At 41.5% G+C, this 26,156-nt stretch overlaps 1 long non-coding RNA gene across 1 annotated transcript in view; it reads left to right on the forward strand.

Moving 5' to 3' along the window:
• LOC109282233 (uncharacterized) overlaps positions 1-25,906 on the forward strand; it is a 44,967-nt gene extending 19,061 nt beyond the window's left edge. Inside the window, exons 2-3 of the long non-coding RNA XR_009462535.1 lie at positions 23,146-23,245; positions 25,150-25,906. This is a non-coding gene — a long non-coding RNA (uncharacterized LOC109282233). The remainder of the gene's footprint in view (positions 1-23,145; positions 23,246-25,149) is intronic.
• The last annotated feature ends 250 nt before the right edge of the window (positions 25,907-26,156 follow it).

Below are 26,156 nucleotides of genomic sequence, written 5' to 3' on the forward strand. Positions count from 1 at the left end.
TTCTTTTGTCTGCATTGGTATTACTTACATCACTCCTCCAACTGCCAATGTCTCTACAGAGGGAAAGTATGGTAGTAGAGTATATTTTCTTCCCTGAACTCCATGTTTCCACTGCTGGAAGAATAATGCAAAAAATATGACTGAACAACTGGGAAAATAATTTATTCAATGTGTATTACAACAGTGGTCCACTGAAAAACAAACATGCAGATAATTTATTTGCACACTGAAGATGCGAACATCCTGTCAAATGCATAAAATGGGTTTATGGGAGAAAAAAAGACATTGTCAAATGAGTGGATCTGGGTGTGAGACAAACATCCATATTACCTACTTAGCTCAAATCAGAGGCTTTGACAGGGTGTGTATACAGGAGATGTTGAGCTCAGGTGATCAGGTAGGAACCACCAGGACGGAGAAACACATCCCATGCTAAATGTATTCAGCTGGCACTATAATCCCTTCTCCCTATCTATGCAGGACAGTACAGCAGATGGATTGTGCGGAGCGCAGGGATTGCAGGTAGTAGTCCTACTGAATCCTACTGAGCCCTACTACAGAAATGGGGAGTGCAGCAGCAATTACCTTGAAAAGAATAGCACTTTTACTAGGACCTCTCTATGCATGACTTAATTAATACATTGCTGAAGAAAGCAATTATGTAAGTGCATAATTAAAAACTACAAAGATGCATGCATGCAAGAGGCAAAAATAACATACATTTAGCCTACTTCACTTTGAAGCCCTAATATTCTTTTAACATACTATGGACTATGAAGAGTAAAGAACATTGCTTCATTGTAATCTTTTTCTAATCATGGAACAAATCCTGTTTTAGTTCTGTCTCTGATATTTATTATTTGTATTACGATGTTGTTTGTAGAGGCCAAATGAAGTAGACAATATATTTAGGAATGAGATATTGCAAGTCCTTGGATGATCTTCTAAAAATATGGATTTGTCCTGTGCTACAAACAATCCCTTAGTGATTTAAGCATAAATGATATAATAAAAAAGTGAACACCATAGTCCAATGGATTTCCATGGCAGATGTCAAGTCACCCATAGGGACCACCCATAGGGACCACTATGTGCACATTGGGTCTGTAAGTCTCTATATCAGAAACTGCTGAACAAATTAAAAAAAAGCCTGGATACCTCTTTTAACCTCAGTTCCACATTCAGCATAGATTTTTAGATAATTTTTTCTAAGTATTAGAGAAAGTATAATTTAGATCTACATTTTTAGATCATCTTCTCTAAATATTTGCGGGTCTTTTACTAGTATGGTTACAGAGTTAGACTATCTACAGGTTATAAAGCACTTGAGAAGAACAGCATTCTCCAACATGCTTTACAATAAGTTACTAAATAATGTAGCAGCATGTATTACTCATTCATTAAATATAAATAAATAATTTAAAAAATGAGCCTTAATTCAAAGTGCTACTGAAATTCCATCCAATCCTTCTGTTTGTCCTTACCCTTCTGAATACACCAAAGGAGAGCTTTTTGTTTAACTTCTTCATTTCTGAATTCCTCATTATACTCAATAACATTAAAAGAAAATTGAAACATAGTAGAAGGGCCATTATTTATTTAAGATTATTTCATTAAGAAAAAAAAAGACCCCTTGCTGTGAGAATTAACCTATTTCTAGGCAGAATGTTCACTGTCTTTTGAATTTTCCTTCTATGAGAGGATGTGGTCTGGGTAGTACAGTCTGTTCCTTTTTCAGCTAGTTGGCTTTGCTGTCACACATATGAAGAGTCAGAACTGTGGTTTCACCTGGTGCCCTTGCTAGTGTGGTTTGAGATGTTAGTTAGGTGAAAGCCTCAGATGAAATCTGGGTCCCACAGACATCAATAGCAAAACTCCCATTAACTTTAATGGAGCAGGATTTTACCCTTTGGGTTCAGGTCCAGCACAGAGCACAACCCAGCTTTCAGTATTTAATTACAAGGCTTCTTTGTTTAGCAGTGATTTTTAAATGTCTACAAATTGTTATGCATCAACATGGATCAAAGTAGATTTTGACTTATAAATACAGAATGTGCACTTCCTTGGCATTTACAGTAATTTTAAAGCAGCCAAATTAAATCATATTAGTCATTTGTTTGTTATTTGTGAAAGGAACCCAATTTTTCCACTGCATAGATTCATAGATGTTAGGGTCGGAAGGGACCTCAATAGATCATTGAGTCCGACCCCCAGGTTACAAGTTAAGCCTATTGACTTTAGGGAGACGTATTTGTATTCTGTAGGGGAAAAACTGAGCTGAAGAAAGTGCTAGGTATTAGGGGTGTGTGAAGCGAGCCCTATTCGATTCAGATTCTGCCCGAATCAGGGACAGTGATTTGATTTGTTGATTTGGATTACTGTCCCTGATTTGAATCCGAATCTGAAGATTTGATGCAGATTCGGACATAGACACAGCTTTAAATATGTTTTTTCGACATACCTCGAGGTACCAGGCGCGGTTCATGAACACTGCGATGCTGAGGCATATGGAGCATCCCACAGGAGTGCGGGGGTGGAGGGGGAGGGTGGGTCCTACACATGCTCTATGGTGAACCCAGAAGTGGACTGGAAGTACTTCTGGTCCATTTCCGGGTCTGCCAGGGAGTGTGCTATGCCCCCCCTGCATTCCCCTGGCTCGGAGATCAGCCATGGGGGAACCCCAGGTGCCCCCACAGAGGCACCAGTTGCCAATCGGGGGGGGGGGGGTGCGGGGTGGCCCCCCCAGTGTGCTCATTGGCGGACCCGGAAGTGGACCGGATGTGCTTCTGGTCCACTTCTGGGACTGCTGCCAAGCATGATGGGAGCCCCTCGTGCTTCTGTGGGACGCTCCATGTGTCCCAGCATTGCAGCACTCATGAGCCGCCTGCTACGTAGAGATATGTAGCAAAAACATTTAAAGCTGTGTCTATGTCCGAATCACTGAATCTTTCCGAATTTCTCTGAATCAATTCAGAGGGTTCTGATTTGATTCAGAGAGCTTAAAGAGTCCTCTGATTCAATTCGGATTCAGAGATTTGGCCACTGAATCAGGCTGAATCTCCGCCAAATCAAATCAGAGACCGAAGCTTCTCACAGCCCTACTAGGTATTATTCTTCATTGTCATGGGGCACATTTACACATGCAATTAATGCAAAGCAATAAACCCTGGAGCAGTTCAAACAGGCACGCTGTTTGAATGTGAGCCCAAGACTGACATTGATCTGGGTTCGAGCAACCCCAGCTAGCAGGAAGCACCCTTGTGCCCCAGCTGGGACAGCATCTACACATGCACTGCTGTGGAGTAAAAAAACTCCACAGCAGGATAGTACTTGTATTTACAGTACTAGTAAATACCAGTTACTATCTTTCTGAGGAGTTAGTTAGCTTGCTCCAGTCTAATAGGGGCGCATGTGTAGACGCACAATGTTTACTGCAGAGGTAATTATTCTACTCTGCAGTAAACATCTCATGTAGATGCGCCCATGGAGTCTAAGATAGAATTTAACCCGAACAGAAAGTTTATGGTGGAGTATCATGTTCATGTTTCTGTACTATATGAGAAGTGTTGACACAGACTTAAATATAGTGTCATATACCTAACACTTTTAATACAAGCTTTTTTCCCTTGAAGCTAGGACCTTGAGAATTTTTGTAGTTAATGTAACAAGCATTCATTTATAGCTCGAGTACACATTTCCACAACATAGCACAGTAAGATAAAAAGTGTAACAAATACACTTTTGAATAAATGGATGAATGAAATTTAAGACTTACACTGTAGAATAAATGTAGAGTTTCATAAAGTGCCTTTTTGTTGGGGAGAACTCATTAGATTGTGAAAATTAATCATACTGTGCACAGTGCCCCACTGGCAAAACATCACTCACTACAAAATAATTCTTCTGTTGTTTTGGGACTTTGCATATATAGTAGATTGATGGTGATTCAGTCTTTATTGAGGTTTTTGGCTTGCATCTCATTTACGTTTATGTCTGCCAGATGGTGTTTATTTGTCATTGTATTTCTGACTTTTTTTTAGATCTGGTGGCATCAAATTCCATCCTGATTTGCAATTAATCACCCACAGCATGGCACTGAGGGTTGGTTCCCCACTGGAGAAATAAACCCTGGTTTCCCACAGGCCAGGTTGTGACATTGAGTGCTACACCATGGGGTGGTTAGAAGGCAACTGTATGACTGCCTTCCTATTGTCCTTTTGAAGCCAGAAATTTCTGGGATTGAAAAAGATATAAGACAAAGGGGTGCCATCCTTGAAAAATTCTTTAGAATTTCAAATAAGGAAAGATTATTTTCAATCGTAAACTGTTATGATTTTATGAATATGAGTCAGTTCACATGCCCTTTTGGGATACTATTTTGACAATGGCAATGTTTGAAAAAGAATTTGAGTATAGGGTATCTCAACATTGGTGTAACCCTGATGGCTCTTATGCATACAGGTAGACCTGCTAATGTCCCTCCCCATCCTGTTTTTATTTGTCTTGCATGATCTGGTTAGTGGACAGAGCCACCGATACATGCAAAATGCTGATGTAACCAAAATACCTCAGCTACAAATAGAGAGGGAGAGGAAAAATAAATCATTAAACAGTCATTGTCTCACATAAAACTGGGAGGCAAGAATAATGACTTACTTACGAAGCTCTTATTATTGCTTGTATGTTATCAGGGCAGTTCTATTAGTACAATCCGTGTAAAAAGGAAAAAAATAGATATGAGGTGTTATTAGTTCATAGAGACTGGATAATGTTTGACAAGGAGGAATGGGAGGTGGCAACATTCATTGCTTTTACAGGTTTAGATAGCACAACCACCTTGTGGCAAACTTTATTTTTGTTACCCTGATATAAATCTGGAACAACCCTGTTGAGTTGATGAAGAGAGTCTCTTCATATTGAAAGAGGTGAATAAGAGCAGTCCATTAGCCTAGGATCAAGGTCAGGTTTGGATTTGAGGCTGTACTTATCTGCTTATCTCCTCACACCTTGTGGCACCCTTTGAAGGTTTTCATGGGACCCCAGTGTATCACAGCACCCTGGTTGAGAATCACTGCAGTAAAGTGTTTGTCTAACCTTTTGTTGACAATCTCCAGGGATGGAGACTCCACAACTTCCCTAAGTAGCCTGTTCCAATGCTACCTAGAGAAGTTGTGACCTTGATCCCAGGCTAATGGCCTGCCCCAGTTTTCTGTAACTGGACTGGCTGCTGAGAGCACCACTTACCTCTTTTAAACACATCTTCAGGCTCAGGCTGCAGTTATGCCTTGACAATAGTCTTGGTCTGCTCTGGCAAGCCTTGTGCTCACAGCTTTTTCTGATTTCTTTGACTCTTGTCTCACCTTCAGCTTTCCCTAACCCTCCTCTTGGATCTTCCCTTGAACTTGGTACCCGGCTCTCTGATTCGTCTGATTTCTGACCTCAGCTTCACCCCAGACTATGTCTCTTGGATCTCCATCTTGGCTCTCCTGGGACCTGGACCCATGTTCCTGCTCCACTGATCCAGACCCTGACCTTATGCCCTGGAAACCTGTACCCCCACCTAGCTGACCTCTTGGTTGCTCTTCAGGGCTGGCCACCTATATCCTGGCTGAACCTTCATACTGTCTCTGCCTGCCTGTTTCTCCACCCCCACTGCCTGGCCCATCTGCAAGAAAGTAAGCACTTTAATATATAAATTAGTTTTTGAAATTGGGTACCACTAAATTCACAAAAGTTATGAAGCGGTGCCCTAAGCTGGATAGGGTTGAGAACTACTGCTTTACAGGGATGATCCTGCCTTGAGAGGGTCTGGACTATATGATTGTATAAGGTTCCTTCTAGTCCAGGGATGTCCAGCATAGGATTTGGAGCCCAGATCCAGCCAGTAGAGCCTCTCTATCTGGCCTGCTGGTCCACTGGAAGTTGCAGGGAATCGCCTGCTGTGGAATTTGGGGCCCTTTGGCCCTGCTAGTCATGGCTGTCAGCAGTGAGCTTGATTCACCACTGCTGCTGCTTGACCATTGCTGGGACACGGAACCTCTCCCCTGGACAACTTGCTCTCTCCAGATCCCTCACCATGGCTGTACCCACTGCCACAGCAATAGCTATGATGGTTGCCCCTATGGATCTGAAGACATATGGGGAGTTCTGCAATCTGGATCCAGCCTGGGGCAACAGGCTAGTTTGCCAACCATTTTCTAGCCCTACTTTTTTATGATCCTAGGCTCTTATATTCAGTACAACAGAATGAATATAAGCTGGTGTATCAAAAGTATGGTCAACATCAAAAGAAAACTGATTTGGCCAGTAGATGAGTCTTTGGTATACATTCCCAAGATGAGATGCTGATATTGGCCAGCTTTGTTTATAATTAGTTTTTTTCTATTTAAGCACTTAATTTTACTGAATCTTCCAACACTGATCTGAAATATTGGAGTTCTACATTTCTTTGGAGCTCTACAGCACTATTTATCCTTTCTGAAATAGGCTGCTGGCATTTTATTTGCTAAAGAGTCTACCAAGCTTAGCGATGAAATGATAAAGAACTCTGCTTAGAACAGCCCTGAAAAAACTTGGCACATTTCTCAAGTAATGCAGCTGCTCATTTGTATTACACATTAGTCAAGTTTTACTATTTATAGGCCATTTCTTGCTGACATCTTTGTTTTGACACATTCAGGCCCTTAGGTTGGATGAGGGATAAGGAGAGTTTTGATTTTGTATTCAGTAGACTTGATTCTCCCATGAATTAAACAATCAAGGTTTTTATTGCAGTGACACCACTTTTGAAGTCCATTAGCATGAGAGGAGAATCAAGTTTGTGTGTCATTAGCTTGCAGCTACCAGAATCTACTGTTGACACAACTCATAGGACTAGCATGTTGTTAAGACATATCAGGTTTTGTAGCTGACAGCACACAAATGAGTGATGTGACCAGCATCCTATGCAGCTGCCATTGACAGCCCAGCTATAGATGAGTACCTGCATGTCTGGACTGGGGAAACTTGATGCATACAGCTTGGTGTGAATCTGGAGACAGCTTCAAACTGGAGCCTGTGGAGCTATAGTGAGTGCCTGTAATCATTCTGGCACCACACTTGAGCATGACATAATAGCATTCAGAAATTTCATCATGCCTTTTCCCATTATAAGCATGATGTCTTTTTCCACTTTGTGGAAGGTAAAAGCTGTTGTGATTTTCTCTAAGCAGTCATTTTTCATTAGCTATGGACAGTAACTATATTTTAAAATGCACACATTTTTATAAATAACAACATAGTAATTCAGGTGCTACAGACCCTTTAGGAGTTCTGTATACCACCTTGTAATACTCTTGCACCAACATATAGATCTGATTTTCAAGGTTACCTTTAGGAGGCTTGAGAAACTAGTTATATGCTGTTGCTGGAAAAAAAAAAAAAAGAGGACAAAAGCATGCGTGAACACACTATTCTGAATAACTCATTAATACAATGATAGTATGCACCTTCGCATAAAGTTGCACCCACTGGATGAACAAGGAAGGTGTTTTCTCCAAAAATCCTTTTTCAGTTAGTTGCAGAGCTACATTTTGGCCTGTAGGTGTCATAGTCAGAATATGGAAAAATAAAACCCCAAACACTGGTGTGTTCATATATAATAAAGATTTCTGCAAAACAGTGTTGTCTGTGCATAAGCAATTGTGTCCTATTATATGAAAAGGTGATGAAAAGAATCTCTCTATTTTCTACCTCCATGAAAGTGGGGACTGTAGATTCTTGGAATAAGCTGCATATTTTTTTCAGCATCTTGTCCTGAAGCCCCCCCGATTTGTTCTTGTCCGTCATGATTCTGGTGAACTTTCTACTTTTTTCCAGCCTCCAGTCTACATCCCTATCCCGTAAAATGTATGAAGTGGCTGAAGAGATTAAGGGTACATGTTGCATTTAGATTGACCTAACTAGGGTTAGATCGATCTAAAGGCTCATCTGTGCAGACACTTGGAGGGTTTAAATCTGACCAAAAATGGCAGGCCCTGTGCAGTTGAACTAATTTAGATTGAGAACAGGTTAGCCCGCTCTATCGAACAACTGAACACATTTAGAGTGCAGCCCTGGTGCTTGGAAAGCCCTGCTGCTCACCCCAGCCCTGGGGCCCACACTCTTCCAGCTCCTCCACAACCCAGACCAAGTTATTTTTAGCTTCCTAACTCCCACCCTTCAGACCCACCAACCCCACCTGATCTTGCCAAACCCATCCTGGACCCACCAACCCCTTCTCTGGGCTCATCTGCCCCTACTCCTACCGTGAGTTACTTAAATTGGGTTCCCAATGTGGCTCCCAGCATTGGTGAACGTCTATACCTGTTACTCCTGATTTATTATCATGCAACTTAAAGCAAGCTGCATGACTGTAGACCGGGGCAGTGAATGTCAGTACATACCCTAAGAACCCTAAGAGTACAGTATGTTCCTGCTGTCCTTGAAGGAATAGAATGGGGAGCTGTTGAAATAACATGGGCACAGGATGATGGTTTGATGACTACCAAGGAAAAAGATATCTTGGATGGAATCAAATAATCCTTAGACTGCAATTGTCTCATGAAAAAAATATGAAACTGAGTTAACATTAATTTAAAATTAAGATACAGTAGGATCTTACAGTCTGGATACTAAAGGATACCGTTAATAGACTTATTCAGGAATTAACGATTCCATGACTCCGATGCAACACTTTTTGTTGTGGGGTGAAACAACTACTCTGGCTCAGCAATACTGCACTGATTTTTTCAGATGAAATTTCTATATGAAATTTAAGTTAGCAGGACTGAAGCTTTGTCAAGTAGAATTTGCCTCAGATGCTTGTAAAAAGAATGAGGAGTGACATTGTAAATATCAGTTCAAAATTCCTCATTGAGTAATTCCTTTGAAAAATAGGGAATGCTTTTTTGACCAGAGAGGAAATGCTTTATTCTGTATTCAAATGTGTCATGCTGAGGAACACTTTATTTTAAAGTAAACAAGAGAGATAAATAATTTACTTATATTATTTGATTGGCACAGTTAGTTTCCTGTTAGGAAATAAGCATGCATCAAGAATCCTTTTTCCTACATGAGAGGAGAAATAGTGAGCCTTTTTGTGATGTTCCTGAAAAGCATTTTTTCAGACTGGAAATCTAAAATAATAGAAATTACAGACTGGAAATCTAAAATAATAGAGATTACATTATAAGACTCTGGAATCCCAGTTCTAATCTGCTAACAAAACCATTACACACAAAAACGACAGTGCCTCAGTACAGCACAAGAAAACATCATTGTCACACTTATTGGCATGGATAATCATCATTAGAAGCATGCAACTCCACGCAATATTATTCATTGTACTATGAAATTATACACTGCTCTCTTTAATTACTTCTTTGTCAATAATTACTTTAAACATTAATTTTAATCTTAAATGCTAAAGACATCCAAACATTTTTAAGTTTGTACCTACATCCTAATTTTGCAACCTGGGCTTTCTTCAGATAATTATGGAAATGTAGTTAGATGACAGACATTCCTATAGCTGTCTATAGATTTAAGTGATTCTAATAAAAATGATTTGAAATACTGGTGCTTGTGGATTTTGAGGTCTACAACATAGCTTCACGTAACTACCCGAAATAGGAGTGTGGCCTTTTATTCGCTAAAGAGGCTAACCACGTTTGAAAGTGACATTAAAAGGTTACAGACTGTTTCAATCTATTATTTAAATTAGACATCAATGGCTGAACTGGATTTGCTTGGCTTCAAACATTTAAAAATCTTGGCATTTAAGCAGGCACAACTGGCTTTGATGTTCATACTCTGCCACTGTCCTGTTTATAATCTTTCTATATTGTAATGTCTTTGCTTCATAGTGTTAACCCTTTGGTAACCATAGCATATATTAACCTATCCAGTCATGCTTTAGATTAGGATCCTGGGAGAATCTTCTATGATATGAACCTGTATCTTGTTTACAGCCAACCATTAGGAGGATCTGGGAAAGCATCAGACCTCTGTTTGGTGAACAGTTTAGTAAAAGAGTAGCACCTTGGTTTTATGGAACGTGAACATAATCAACATTCTTAAACTGTTAAAAAATTGTCTTCCCAAGAAAAAGGAACCAAAACTGGTTCCTTTAATTTTTTAGTGAAACTTTAGGTTCTGAGACTAGCTAAGCTGTCTAGTCATTCTGACAATATAGAGATCTGAGCATGTTGTTTCGCATTCCTGAGACCTTGAGTGTCTGAGAAAAGCAACACAGCGCACTCATTTTAGGGGAGGTATACCTCACTTTGTTATGCAGGGATCCCTTCTGCTCAGCCTAGAGGAAGAATGATTGACTGTGGAGGCTTGAACTTCTACTTATTATAGGTAGAAGAAACAGCCTAAAATTTGTTCCTTGAGGCTAACTTTAGAAGGTGCTCAATCTCTCAAGATGCACAGTGACTGACTCGATGTCCACTGAAGTAAAGGAAAAAACTCTCACTTGCTTCAGTGGGGATCAGATCAGACACTGAAGCTGGGGGAAAGGTGGAGGGGGGAGTTAGGAGGACTTCTTGTATCTCAGTATAAAGTTTGATTTTGTACAGAAAATAGCAATCTGATTAGAGTAAACCTTACATTGGATAATGTCTTAATAGAAGAAGTGCCAAATTTGGATCAGATTAAGAGGACATGGGAAAAATGAAATCAATTATCAATCATAATTCAATAAATAACATGGACTATCCTCCCTATACTTCCCACTTATTTGATACTTCTATATATAGAGCAGGGGTGGGAAAAATGTGGCCCGGGAGCTGGATGCAGCCTGCCAGGTCATTCTATCCAGCCCATGGGGCTCCTAAATATTAATTTTCTAAAATTTTTATCTGCCCTGGGCTGCGTGTCATGTGGCCCTCAATGGCTTGCCAAAACTCAGTAAGCGGCACTTTGTCCAAAATAATTGCCCGCCCCTGGTATAGAGCCACCTGCATTTAGATTTAGAATGTTGCCGATATCAAAAGGCAAGGCTTTATGAGTGTGATTGTAATAAAAAATAGCCTGGAAAAAATTCTGTAGAAAATAAAGACTGAAATCACTGGGATTCTTAGATATTTTTTGTGTTCCTCTTCTGCAGCTTCATAGATTTCATAGACATTAGGGCTGGAAGGGACATTGGAAGATCTTCGAGTCCAGTGCCCTGCCTAGAGATTTTTTTCCTGCACTTGCAGATAATTTTAGTTTCCTTGCTTTTAACTAGCCACTGGCTCTTTCTTGGGCTATGAAACTTATTGTAGCCATTGGAATAAAAATGTAAGAAAGACCTTTTGCCGAAGTCTACTCCCCTTCCACTCCCCCAGGATATTGTATTAAGTAGATGCATCAATGGTTAGGGGAGAAAAAGATCACATCTTTGTTTTTTATTCTTCTTTAAAAATCAACAAGATACACAACAAGAATATTTCAGACTTTTTGGCATAAAAAAGCAGCAGACCAGGGATCTGGTTTAGCAGCCTTTATTTATGCAGGTAAGGAATACTCATGTAAGTAGTCCCATTGCTGTCAGTAGGACAACTTGCCTGAGCAAAAATTGAAGAATCAGATGCCTGTGGTGTCTTCTTACAAAAGAATGACCCCCCCAACCCAGTCCCCCCACAATACAACATCTGCTGAAGTTTTTGAGATTCAAAAGCCCCTGTCAGTTGGGAAAATTAAACTGGCCCCATGGAGCTGAGGTTCCAGTGACTAATTAGGACCTGCTTTACCAATGCCTTGTGTCAGATGAAAAACCTAAGGCTTATTGGCAAGTGTCCTTGTCAGAAAAGTGTCCTGTAAGAAAACTTTACAAGATTTCTTTGTGACAGGCATAATTTCTCACTATGTGTTTGTGTGTGTGTGTGGGGGGGAAATCTCTTAAAGGTGTTTCAAGTCACCTGTAACTTTACAACAAGGTGGTTTTTTTTTTAATGCCACTAGGAGTAAGGTTTGTTAGATGCAACATACCTCCATCACATTTTGACTCGATATATTTTTGTATTACATTCCTGCAAGCAGCAAGATATCCCTGTTTGGTTTTTGTCAAATTATTATTTATTTAAGGCTTTTCTATAGCTTAATGATGCCCCTATTCTTCTATGAAATATTCCTACAGACAGAATTTCGGAGCCTGCTGTTCAGATGTGCTGTATTTTCCTAGCAGTGAACAATCACCATTGTTGGCTGCTAGAAAAAAAAAATTCAGCACCACACCATGGCCTCTGCTCGACAGAACATAATGTGAAAATGTTACCGTATTATTATTATTATTTTTAAGAACTGTTTTCAAGGTATTGCTGTTGGTTGGCTATCATACAAGTTCCCTTGGTATAAATATATACGTATACAAAAGTTTGGTTCCCAGCTGAGCTCCAGCAATAAGGACGGACATGGATTATATATTTTTAAATTATTTACAGCTTGACAGTGTCTGTGGCTTTAAATTATTGATGCCAGTGACAGCAACTGTCAATGAGACAAAGCTTGCACTGAAAGCAGAGGCAGCAGCAAGCTACATATGCTGGGGACTTGTTCAGCTCACCCCTTCTAGTCCTTTTCAGCAAGGAAAAGTGTCATTGTTCCTTCATCTTAGTTCACCTGCAAGAGATAATTATTAAAGGAGAAGTTTTGCACTATAGCTTTTGATTATAGAACTCCAAATACAACCAGAGAGCTCTAAATGACTGTCAAGAATGTCAAACTCATTTCAGTAAATCACTGAGTAATGAAAGCTTTCATCATTTTATATGCAAAGGCATAGCAATAAAATATCCTGCTGCACTGGTAGGATCCGCTGTGTGCCAGGGGAGTATGGGGAGGCATTTTTGTTTCCATGACACACAGTACTTTCTGCAGCTGTCTCTGGGGCAACCTGACTGTGTTCAGGACAGTGACTATTGTACAAAAATGCGAGTTTCTTCAGAAGTGCTGGAGTATCACCTAATGATTTCGGAGGAGGGACTCAGGTCTCAGTTTGTATAGCAGCTATAGTCGTGAGGACCACAGATCATCCGTTTTCTTTATTATTGCCACTCTTTCTCTCTGACCTGTGCTGCTGTGTCCTTCTGAATCTGTTCCTGTATCTGATAGCTTCCAGTTATTTAAGATACAGAAGGGCATGCCTGGGCTTTAGTGTGTTAGCGTGGGGTCTTATTTAGGTCTTTCATTTTCATTTTAGAAATGGGAGATCCCAGAGATTTGCAGTAACAGTGCAGTTACTGAAAAGGCCAGAAAGAGAAAAACAAACAGTGTTTGGATCTGGAATGTTGTTTGGGCCCATTACTACTAAAATGAGAGAAGATTCCTTCTGTGAAAACATCAGTGAATGGTGTGTGTACAATATACTTACTTGCTGAGTGGAAAAGAATTGTTTGGGATGTGAAATTACCTCCTGTACTATGTTGGGGATCAGGTGCTGCATTGGACAAAGACAAGTGCTGCATTAATAGTGGGGAAATGACTGAAGAATGAATTGCAGTAAAGAAGGAGAATAGCATATGTCCTCTGTTTATCTGCAGAGGGGAACCAGAAGTCTTTTCTTAAATTGTGGTTCTCAGAATAATGTTATTTTGAAATATCTATGAGATTAATCTGTAGGTGGACACATGTTTAATTTTTTAATCCAGCATTTTCCATGCTGCATAAGATGAGAAAGAGTGCATTTCATCATTATGGGTTGGGTTAAATCCTACTGACTGATTGAACTATGTTTGTTGGGGTGTTGTGAGTCTGTCTGCACTACCACCATGATGAACCTAGGAACACTGCTCAGAACCACTCTCTTCCCCCTTGCTCTCCATCAGTGCATATCAAAGCCCAGTATCTACATAGTATAGACTTTTTATTGCAGTTTTGAGAACATGCCAAAAAACACAGGTGAGAGACAGCCCTGAGAAACTCTGGGAATTTCCTCAGGGCTTCTTATGACTTGTTTCATATCCATTTTCTGGTCTTTGGCATGCACTGAGCAGAAACAAGTGGCGAGGGAGGCCAGATCCCAGCCAGTACTTCCTCCTGGGTTCAGAGGCAGTGTAGATGGGGACTGGAAGAGAACTAGTACCAAAATGAGAAAGGCCGAGAGAGGAGACAAGGAGGCACTAGAGACAGCAGAGTGGCACTGGTAGCATAACCCTGAGAAAACGGCTAAGTGAGAGAGGTTTTTGGCATTCATAGAATCATAGAAAATTAGGGTTGGAAGGGACCTCAGGAGGTCATTTAGTCCAATCCCCTGCTCAAAGCAGGAACAGCCCCAATTATATCAACCCAGCCAAGGCTTTGTCTAGCCAGGTCTTAAAAATCTCCAAGGCTGGAGCTTCCACAGAATCTCTAAGTAACTCATTCCAGTGCTTTACTGCCCTCCTAGTGAGAAAGTTTTTCCTAATATTTAACCTAAACTTCCCTTGCAGCAACTTGAGATCATTGCTCCTTGCTTTGTTACGTGCCAGCGCTGAGAACAGTCTAGCTCTATCCTCTTTTGAACCCCCACTTCAGGTAGTTGAAGGCTGCTATTAAATCCCTTCTCAGTCTTCTCTTCTCTGGACTAAATAAGCCCAGTTCCCTTAGCCTCTCCTCAGAAGTCAAGTATCCCAGTCCCCTCGCAATTTTCACTGCCTTCCATTGGACTCTCTCCAATTTGTCCACATCCTTTCTGTAGGGGGGGGGGGGGGGGGGCAAAAACTGGACAAAGTAATCCAGATGTGGCCTCACCAGTGCCAAATAGAGGGGAATAATAACTCGCCTTGATCTGCTGGCAACGTTCTTACTAATACAGCCCAGTATGCTGTTAGCGTTCTTGGCAACAAGGGCACACTTTTGGCTCATATTCAGCTTATTGTCCACTGAAACCCCCAGGTCCTTTTCTGCAGAGCTTCTGCTTAGCCAGTCGATCCCCAGCCTGTATTAGTGCATGGGATTGTTCCATCTGAAGTGTAGGAGCCTGCACATGTCCTTACTGAACATCATGAGATTTATTTTGGTTCAATCCTCCAATTTGTCTAGATGTCTCTGAATCCTAGCCCTACCCTCTAGTAAATCTACTACTTCCCCCACCTTGGTGTCACCTGTAAACCCATCTTCCAGGTCACTAACAAAGATATTGAGCAAAACTGATCATGGGCGACTTGTGCCTCCCAAGTCTGGGGGGGGCACCAGATCGCTGGGGGGGGGGGAAAAAGGGGGGCGGGAATCCTCTAGCGGCCTATCGCCAAGCCCAGAACCACCAGTGGGGAAACTGGAAGTGCACTTCCACCAGCACTTCCGATTTCGTGGCTAGCACTTCCAGGGGGTGCACAGGCAATCTCAGGGGGTGTACATGCACCCACGTGCACCCCCTACGTGTCATCAATGAAACTGACTCCAGGACCAACCCCTGGGGCACTCCCCTTGATCCTGGCTTTCAACTAGATATCGAGCCATCGATTACTACCCTTTGAACCTGATGATCCAGCCAGTTTTATATCCACCTTACAGTCCATTCATTCAACCCATACTTCCTTTAGCTTGCTAGAGAGAATGCTGTGGGAGACGGTATCAAAAACCTTGCTAAAGTCAAGGTATATCACATCCACTGTTTTGCCTGAACCCACAGAGCCAGTCGTCTCATCATAGAGGCAATCAGGTTGGTCAGGCATGACTTGCCCTTAGAGAATCCATGCTGACTGTTTCTAATCACCTTGTTCTCCTCAAAGTGTTTGGAGGACCTACTTCACGATTTTTCCAGGGACTGAAGTGAAGCTGACTGGTCTGTAGTTCCCCAGATGCTCTTCCTTCCCTTTCTTAAAGTTGGGCAGTATTTTGCCCTTGAAGAAGGGTTTGGAATGGTCAGTAAAGAAACTGTCTCCCTTTGTTTGATTCCTCTGGTGCACAGGGGAGCGGGACTTTGTGCATGCTTTGTGAACAAACAGGACTGCAATATTTGGCTTCATCATTTGTTTCTCCATCTACCAGGAACAACTTGAACTTCGGCTAATTGCTCGAGTCAGAAGGGGATTCCAGGAAAATCCATTCTTCTCTCATTCTATCACATAGCTCATATAGCTCTCACACATCTCTGCCACCATTTACTTTAGAGCAATGACTACTATATCAGATGAGAGTTTGTGCCAGGTTGGTAGTGACCTTCTGTTCTCAGTTGCCTGAAGAGATCTGTCTAATTGTGGGCTTAATCCTGTTCCCACTGAAGTCAGTGGTAGTAACATCACAGACAGAAGGAACAGGCTCTCTCTTTGATTCCACCTGTAATACCGTAAGTAAAAGGTCAACAACATGTGGTCTGTGGGCCAGATTCATCCCCCAGCTAATGCCCTAATTCCTAGAAGCACCTTCTTTGCTATTGTCATAAAGATCTATGATTGAATTTACCTAATTCCTAGTGCCAGTAGAAAGTGTGGAAAGCAATAATTTCAGAGATTACAGTAGCTCCTGGGGACAGAGGATCTTGTGTCTCACCCTCACCATTTACTCAGAATTGGCCCAAGAAACAAGGTCTGGGGCACTGTCAGTATAACATAATCTGTTTTCCATTCATATTTCTGAATGATGCCTGTAATGAAGAGAATGCTTCTGCACTGCCATTCAAACAAAACTTTGAACACACAGGGTGCATCTAGACAAGCATGCACGTGCTGTCTGAGGCACTGCAAACTGCGCAGTGCACGTGCACCAGTTCGCCACACTGCTAATTTGCAGCATGGCACCAAAATTTGACATGGGGAGATTCCAGCGTCAAAAAAACAAATTAAAACCAAAAACCTGCTTCCAAAAAAGCAGTGTGGTGCATGCTCTGGCTGCCAGCCAGGCTCTGAGCAGCTGGCTCAGTGCTGCTGCTGCCCAGGAGGCTCCCAGGACTCCAGGTAAGGCTGCTGGGGCTAGCACAGGTGCTGGCCCCAATCTCCCCTCCTCTACTTGGGGCACTTTACCACATGCTTGAGTATGCATGCAGGGGCATACCCGGGACACTGCTGTTTGTCCTGTGGCAAATGTGTGTCCCTGCACACGTGCTCTCGTTGGGATGCACCCACACTGTTTTTTTTCCAGGAATAAAAGGACAAAAATTACTTTTGGTCTCTTGACCTTTAGGATTTTACATAGGAATTTAATGAGCTGTAGCTGTGCACACCAGATGGCGCTGAAAGACTTCAGATTAGATAGCTTCCTAAATCCAGCACAGTAATTTTGTCACTTTCCCTTGGAGAATGAGGGAAATTTGTGTTAAAAGGAACTATAAATTATATACATGTAGATGTTATATCTGGCTGCAATCTTATCTGGGAATGATAGAGACATTAACCATTTATTTATTAGGTTACTTCAGTGGATAATTAACTGCCTGCAACATTGGGGATCAGAATGGGTGAAATTAATTCCAGCTTATGGGGCTTACCTAAGACCCTTTGTGCTACCTACATGTCTGGCTTTTAACTAAGTTGTGGTTAGGATCTTGTAGGAGCCTTTGCAGTGGGCTGAATTTCAACCTGCCTAAATAAGTAGGCTGAAGGGAGAGAGGGAGAGAAGGGAGAGAGAGGCTGCAACTAGATTTAGACAGATTACAAAAGTGGGCAGATGAGAATAGGATGGGGTTCATTGTAGACAAATGCAGGGTGCTGCACCTTGGGAGAAGGAATCCACAGCATACATACAGGCTGGGGAGTTCCCTTCTTGAAAGCACAGAGGTGGAAAGGGATCTTGGGGTCATTATTGACTCCAAGATGAGCACGAGCCGCCAATGCCAGACTGTATGCAGCCAGCAAGGCCAGCCATACCTTGTCATGCATCCAAAGGTGCATCTCAAGCCGGTCCAGAGAGGTGATACTACCCCTCTATGTGACTTTGGTCAGGCCGCAGTTGGAGTACTGTGTCCAGTACTGGGCGCCACACTTCAAAAGGGATGTGGCCAGCCTGGAGAGGGTTCAGAGGAGGGCCACCCGCTTGGTGAGAGGGCAGCAGGACAGGCCTTATGAGGAGAGACTGAGGGACCTGAACCTGTTCAGCCCCAGCAAGAGGAGGCTGAGGGGGGACCTGGTGGCTGCCTACAAACTCATCAGGGGAGATCAACAGCAAATAGGTAGAGCCCTTTTCTCCCCAGCACCTCCTGGGGTGACAAGGAACAATGCTAATAAGCTGATGGAGAATAGGTTTAGGTTAGAGATGAGAAGGCAATATTTTACAGTTAGGGTGGCCAAAATCTGGAACCAACTTCCCAGGGAAGTGGTCCTCGCCCCTACCTTGGGCAAATTCAAGAGGAGGTTGGATGATCACCTGTCTGGGGTCTTGTGAGCCCAGCATTCATTCCTGCCTGTGGCAGAGGGTCAGGCTAGATGATCTGTTCAGGTCCCTCCTGGCTCTAGCTACTATGAAACTATAAGTAACCCATTAAAAGCTACTTGTGTGATGGGAAGATACAGAGAGAAGAATTTCAAGTTAGAGAGACAGGGCGCTCTTACAGGGAAGGATTCCAAAGCATAAGAAGTGGCTACTTTGATTTTTTTCCTATCCTAGCTCTTACTTTCTCTTCCTCTTGCCTTCCTGGCACTGATGAGAATAAGAAACCAGCCCACAAACACAGGCACATATGTACACACACAAAAAATTTGACGATTTCTCTGACAGTACTGACATTCTCAGGATGGTGTGACATTGTCTATGTTAAATTATAAGATGTTTATCGCTTACACACCAATGGTTTTCACTGGGAAAAAACTTAGCAACCAAAATCTCAGACTCACAGCATAGATCAACATCTTCAAACTTAGGTGCATGCAGCAAGAAACCATTCCTAAATACATTCCTAAATAATGGATTTAAAAATATAGATTTGGACTTTCATGTTCAAAACATTAAACCATAGAGTTTTAAAAGAAAACTTTAATATTTAATAAAACCCCTCAACCTTTTGATTCAATTGCATAGTGAGTTAATAGAGGATAAAAAGAAGTATTGAAATGGTTTTGTTAAACTTGTGGGGGTAACCAGAGCTGTACTGGACACCAAGACAAACTTAGCCAATAAGAACTGATAAAGGACTAAAAAGTGCATAGATCAGAAATACTTCTGTTGCCAGTCAATGCAGATTTTGAAAAGTAACATTTAATTCTCTATTTCCCTTTCCTATAAAATACAAAGCTGATGATAATAAACAGATGCATATGAAAACTTGAATGCTAAATTAGCAAATTTAAAAAAAATCAGTTTTATTTTTTTGGAAGTGATTCACTTCTATAAAATGAGTGTGAAATTTCAGTGTTAGGTAAAAACCAGAATCATTTCTGAGTAAAGTTACATGAGATTCACTCCAAAAAAGTTCTACTTTTAAATTAAACCCATATCATTTGTCAAATTTCCATTCTAGAGACTCAGAATTCAAAATCCCTTCCAGGTAATATTAATTCACAAAAGAAACACAGATGTTTTGCATGCTTTCAATGGGACAATGGCCACCAGGTGAAAGTTCCACAATAAAAAGTGCAAGCCAAAAATATGCCTTTCCCCAAAGATTTTGAACCATAATGAAATGACGAATGTTTTCACAAATGAATAAGTGATATGGAGAAATATCAAGGGATTACAATATTGGATGAATATTCATGCATCTTGTTTTGAAGCAGTGACAATGTAATTTTATTAAACTACTAGAGACAATTTGGACTATCATTAAGAATGTATTTGCAAGTCATTAAGTTGCTTTGTTTTTCAAAATAGTCTTAATTTGCAATTACAGAATGCTTGTAATAACCTGCCTAGTTAATTTTCTTTAATCGTGTGTCACAGGGAATGTATAGAAACACTCCTTAATACAAAACAGAGATCAAACCTGTGAAATATCAAAAGCTACGTCACATGTCAAGTTTGTTATGTCTTGCAGCTCTGTATCTGTATGTTCATATATTGTATCAGAAACAGGATTCAATTATCTTCCTTTCTTGGGTGGCTATTTAACTGATTGTGACTTCTCCCTTCTGGGCAGACACACTATCCCTAGCAGGAGCTGTTTAGAGCACTGTATTGACTGTGAGGTTTGTACATAGCAACATCACTTCTCACTACATTTAAAAGAATTCTTTGCATATTCTTTGCTTTCTCTCTCCTATCAAGTCTTTCTAACAGTTCAAATGGCTTCCCAGGATGCTGTTACTGTTGTAGCTGTTCTTATTTTCTTTATGGTTTCTATACTTGCAAATTGGATTTAATGGACTTCCTTGGAGATAAAGGCCAGATTCTCTCCTGTGCTGGATCTGCTTAGTACAGAAAAAGTTGTCTGCTCCTATTCTGCAGAATGTGAAAGCTAAACTGGAGCACTTAACCCTATTTGTTACACTCAGAGGTAGGAATAGGAACAGGGACAATTAGTAGCCAAGGCATGGGAAGTCCCAATTCCCAGTTAATTAAAACATTTAGATAATTGTGGGTGGGGGAAAATAGGGCCTCTATGGAGTCTGCAAACCCACTCACAACAGACAGACCCCCACTTGGGGTCATAGCCCTTCATTTGTGAAATGCTGTGCTGGAGCTCAGAGTGATTCAGCCATGCCCTAGTTCTGCCCCTCACATGTACTTAAGCAATAGTGGGATTCAGTAGGGCACTAAGCTAACCATGCTGATAGCACTACAGATGTGATTGTCACAGGAATACAGACAAACAGCTTTCCAACTGGTGACCTGCAGGCCATAAGTGGTCCAGAAATTTATGTGGCTCCCCAGGTTCCCACCCAGTCACCACCTCGCTTATCACTGACTGCTGTTGCAGCCAAGGTCTGTAGACTCCTTGCTCCCTCAGCTTTTGCTTCCTGTTCTTGCCTTGGCAACAGGGTGACACAGCCCATGACACCAGGGGAACTGAGGTAGGGCCACCTGTGCACATGGTGTGGAGTTAGGGGGTGCTGCCCATTGGTATGGTGCAATAGCTGCCCCTATCCACCATTCAGCGGTGACAAGAGAGGCTGTCCACACACAGGATATAGCGTTTTGCAGGAAGGGGAGCTGCTTACAGTGAAGGGGAGGAAAGTACTGCCCATGTGCACAGAGCAGCAGCCACTCGTATCTAATGCAGTGGTGTGTATGTGGGGGGGACTTCTGCCCACATGGTGCAGCTGGGGGAGTGCAGCTTGGGGGCCTGTGGCTTGCACTAGTCCAACCCCTCGCATTGTGAGGCCTGTACTGGTGTGGCCCATGCAGTGTGTGATCCCTGGCTACTTAGAAGTTAGACAGCCCCATAGAAGAGAATGTGACCCTTTGTTTAGCCTCCAACTAGGAAAAGCAGCACTGTAGCAGTGCAAGTTTCCTCTCCTGGGTCATGCATGTATTTCAGCCCTGTTCTTTAAAGGAGCACCTCTGGCAGTGAGACAAGAGAGCAGAATCTATGGCCAGGAAATCCTTGGGCTCTTCCCTCACTTACCAAGAGTACTAGTTGTGAAGTGGACACCAGTCCACTAAGAAATTAGCTGCCATCAATAATGCATACTAAAGGATCACATGCTTCATAGCTCTTTAGGCTAAACTCATTGCACACAGTACACACTCCTACATTTCCACCCCCCATAAGAGGCCAGGGGCATCCCACACCTGTCTGCCTCCTGTCCCTGTCTCATGCCAAAGGGCTGTGTGCACCACATTTTTTCCTCTGCTATGTGCTCTGACTGTCCCTCACAGCTCTCTGACATTATGCCATACTCCCCTGTACCCCATGTCACAGACTCTTTGCTTCCCTTTCTCCCAATTTTCCCACTCATTTAAAAAATGAGTTTCCCAGACAGAGCAGTCTGGGCAGACACTGCAAAGCTCTTGGTGTTGTTATGCACAGCCAGTTGGAACCAGACATTGCGCAAAGCAGAACTTTTGCAATACTTTAAGCACTTAATGATCACTGAATACCACTTGGGACTAGGAGTAAAAAAAGAAGCAAGAAAACAGCCTCAGTGGAAGAGCTGAAACTCTCTGGAAACTTGGAGAACAACTGAAGAGAAGATTTAAACAGCACTTTGCTTTGTATTTGCAACCAATGGGTGATAACAGAAAATGAAGACAGACAGAATGTGGCCTTATTTCTGAGAACAGCTAGCTTGAAAGTACTTGATGTGTTTAACAGTTTTCAGTTAACTCAGGCAAAGAAGGCTAGCTCTGAAAAGAGAGAAATTTGAGTACCATTCTTCATGTAAAAATAAAATACAAGAGGGAGATGTTTTTAAACAGGGACTACAAAAAGAAGGTGAAACCACGAAGGAGTTCATGATAGGTCTAAGGATGAAGGGCCGATCTTGCAATTTTGAGGGATTAACAAAGTTACTAATAGGAAACCAGATCCTATTAGTGACTAAAAATGGGAACAAAACAATTCTGAGAGAGATTGCAGGCAGAGCCAGAATTAACTCTTGACATAGCAATTAGAATTTACCATGGGAAGTTGGTCATGCCATCCAGAATGAAGCTTAGAGATGGGGCTCTGACCCTGGAGACATGATGCAGAATGCTATGCGGCACTGGAGGCAAAAAGGTAGGCAGGGTTCAGAGGCCAGCAAAAACAACCATGGAACTGCACATGCTGTGGTAATCAACACAAGTCAAGGACATGGGAAAAAATACAAGGACTGTAGTGGATTATATGGTTTAAAGAGAGTTGCAAGTGTCTATAGCAGGGATAAAAAGGTCAATGACAACACCACTAATCAGGTGAATTTTTCATTGGAGCAAGGGACACTAGAGTAGATGAATGGATGGTGATCCCTAAGGGGTAATAGTAACATGTTAAATTTGTGAAGGTCCATGCGTTTAAGTAGTTTGCAGTGAAACTTAGCTTTAAATCTGTAACCACTATAGTACATATTATCTTCTGTCTAATGGGTTGATAGGAAACAAAAAAGCATGGAGCAACCGCTGAATAAAAAACAACAACTGGGCTCCTTGACTTTCTGGGATTTCATAGTGTCAGGATACTAGCAGTAAGCTCCAGTCAGCCTGTTTAGCTAGCAGTAATATGTTAGGTCATTTATCCCTACCCACTGCCTGTTTGGAGAGCACGCCTCTGGTGACTGATCATCATAAGCTACTCAACTCTCACACTCCTGAGTGTGACTGTTGCCTCACTTCCTTATTCCTGATTTCTGTCTTTTGGCTTTTGTTCCCCAGCCTGGACCCACTGGTCTCAGTCATGGCCCTAACCACTGGGAAAGACTACCCACAGGAAGCCAACAAACCAGGATGGAATAATCTACCTGCTGGGTTGCCTGTAAGATGGGATCCTGAAAAACATGGGAATCTGCCTGATCATGAGCCTGGGGACTTGGATTTTCAGTCTTCTGACTCTCTCAACCTGCCAGAAGGGCTAGTTATATGACCTAAGAGCCTGGAATTTGTCTATAACCTATGGCCCATGACTTAGGTCCCCCATTAATGCATGAGGCAAGCCTGTGTGCTCTTGGAATTTCATAGGAATTGATGTCTTCCCATGGAATGTTTCAATTTACATGACTCAATCTTTGTTTTCCCATTAGAAAACATTCTGCCACAATGAAAGTGCTTACTACCATGAATAGTGCTCATGACTGAGTAATTCCAATGAACTCACTCCAACTTCTAAAATCAGTGACATAAAATTAATAGGGCCCAACTCTATCTAATGGTTTGGATGACTTCATTTGGCTCAGGATCTGAAGGACATCTACTATTGGATCAGCCCTGCTCTAATTTGCAACCGTTTTCAGGGTCTCCTATGCCACTGGGGAAATCAGAGATTGCTGGTGTACAGCAGCTCTTTGGCTAGGGTCACTTCTCTCAGGAACTCTACTAACATGTCTCTACTATGCCAAGAGGAAATTCAGAGAAAGTCACAAAGACATGTCCATTAGCTCTGCACCACACAGGGATTTTCCTGTACTATTTAGACAATTGACTAAATTGTCATTCAGTGCTTTGTTTTGGCAGGAATCAGCCCCAGAGGGACCAGAATCTGGCTCAATACCTTTCATAGGCACCACAACTAGAAGCTAATCACTGCCATACTCACAGTAATAAGCATACATAGATGCCTTGCCTATGCTTGCTAGATGCATTAGCAAGAAGTGGTCCTTTATCAGAATACTTTAAGATGTAATAGGAATACATATAGCATAGTATACTTATTTCTATAAAAAAATTAAAAGAAAACCCACACCAAGTTTTTTCTTATGGCTACACAGTTCTCCCTTCTGGCTCCAATTTCCATGGCACTGTCTTTATCGCCACATCTACCTTTGAACAACATTTCAGAAGACAAATTCTGACTTATTGCCTTCCCTATTCTGACTTATTGCTGTAACAAATTCTTATTACCTTACCAATTCTGACTTATTGCCATACCAAGTCTTCCCATGGGAGACCTTCCCTTTCTGTCTTTATCTCTGTTTATATCAGTTAAACTTGCTGATTGCCAAAAGAAATTAAGAAATTACAATGATCATTTCTGTTGCTGACAGGTCTTTTAAATATTAGTGAAAGATGTGTTTCTGGAACAATGTTCTGTCTTTACTTCCCTACCCCCTACCCAAACTGTACCCTGACCTTGCAGTGCATCTGGATCAAATTTACAGTGATGTAATTGGAAAAGCATTGTGGATGAATGTATTCCACTGATGGAAATTAAGCTGCATGAGTATTTTGCTGTTGTTGTTGATTTAAGGTGAGCATAGAGGTATGACTCTTGAGTATCAGAATGAAGTAGACTATACCACTATATAGTAATAACATTTGTATTTGACCTTAAGAGGTGATGTTCAGAACATTCTATTTCAAAAAGTCATCTTAAAAATCTTGTTTTTTTGTTTTCCACAAATATTTCAGGAATTTGTGTCTGCAATACTCTCTTGTTTATTTGAGACACTTGCTCCTGGCTAGAGGCTAGATTCGCTGCTGATATAAATGGAAGTCAGCACAGAAGCTGCCCTAAACTTTCCAGAAAGATGATATTTTGAAGAGTAGAAACAGAAGTTTTAAGATGTAGTTTTGTGATCTACCCTGCATATGTATAAGGATAGGCAGAAGTGTTAATTTATAGATTTGAAAGACCTCATTCTGAGTATAGCTATGCCAGTAAACAAAAATATATTTATCTTGCATGTTGTGCACAAATGATAATTACAACTTTCTCATCAACAGATTCTACAGAGGCATGGAAAAATGCTGACAGAAAGAGAAATGCCACTTTCCAATACTCCAAAGTATAGACAGAAAAGACACCACCTGATGCTATCCACTGTTACTTATCACTGTTTACTCTATCCTGGTGTACTACATGATGGTTCAACTAAGGTTGTGTTGATACTATTACCAGACTGGATATCAATAGATTGAAATACTGACAACAACTAGCACTGTGCAAGTTGTATAAGGTTTTTTTTTTTCCCCATGAGCAAGTAGTCCATTCCTCTGTCCAGACAAATACAAAAATTTTGTTGGCAGTGGTAATTTTGAAGCCAAGAATGCCATTGCTCCATTGAGGTCTTTCCAAGACTTGAAAAGCTACAGCATCACTTAATCTTGAGTTGTTTAATATCTCCTCTGGTAATCACTGTCCCCTCCTGTTATAATACACGTAGACTGCTGTGACTCTATTAGCTGTTCTCTCTGGAATTTCACTACAAGTGATTGCTAGAACAAGGAGTGTACATTACAGAACTACAGCGAGAAGGGACGAGCTGCTCAGTGTGGCTTGTCATGTCACTGAGCCCTACTAGCTGATCAGAAATTAGTAGTATTCTTATTTCTTCTTTTCCAAGGCAAAGGCAAACTAGTTCAGCTCTAGTACTTATATGGTCTGAGTTGTGGTGAATAGAATGCTTCCTTTTAATTTTAAAAAAAGCTATTATTCTTGTAATTCAACATTAGCCTCAACTAAAAGTTACTGTTCTATTTACACTTTGGTATGCGTATTTTCTTACAACCTACTGCAGGTATCTTTATTCCCAAACACAGGATTTCCCCTTTCAGAATATTTGCACTGACTTGTCAAGTCAAATTCCAGGAATCTATCTTAATATATTTTTTACTTCGGGACCTCCCTGAGTCTCCTTCACTTGATCTCCATCTTCCTAAGTCTGATCCTACCATTTGTCTGAAACTGCTCTTGCTAAAGGTCACCAAAGTCTTCCGCCTGGGCAAAACCC

The sequence above is a fragment of the Alligator mississippiensis genome, chromosome 5, assembly GCF_030867095.1.
Source record: "Alligator mississippiensis isolate rAllMis1 chromosome 5, rAllMis1, whole genome shotgun sequence".
In the NCBI taxonomy this organism is placed as follows: domain Eukaryota; kingdom Metazoa; phylum Chordata; order Crocodylia; family Alligatoridae; genus Alligator; species Alligator mississippiensis.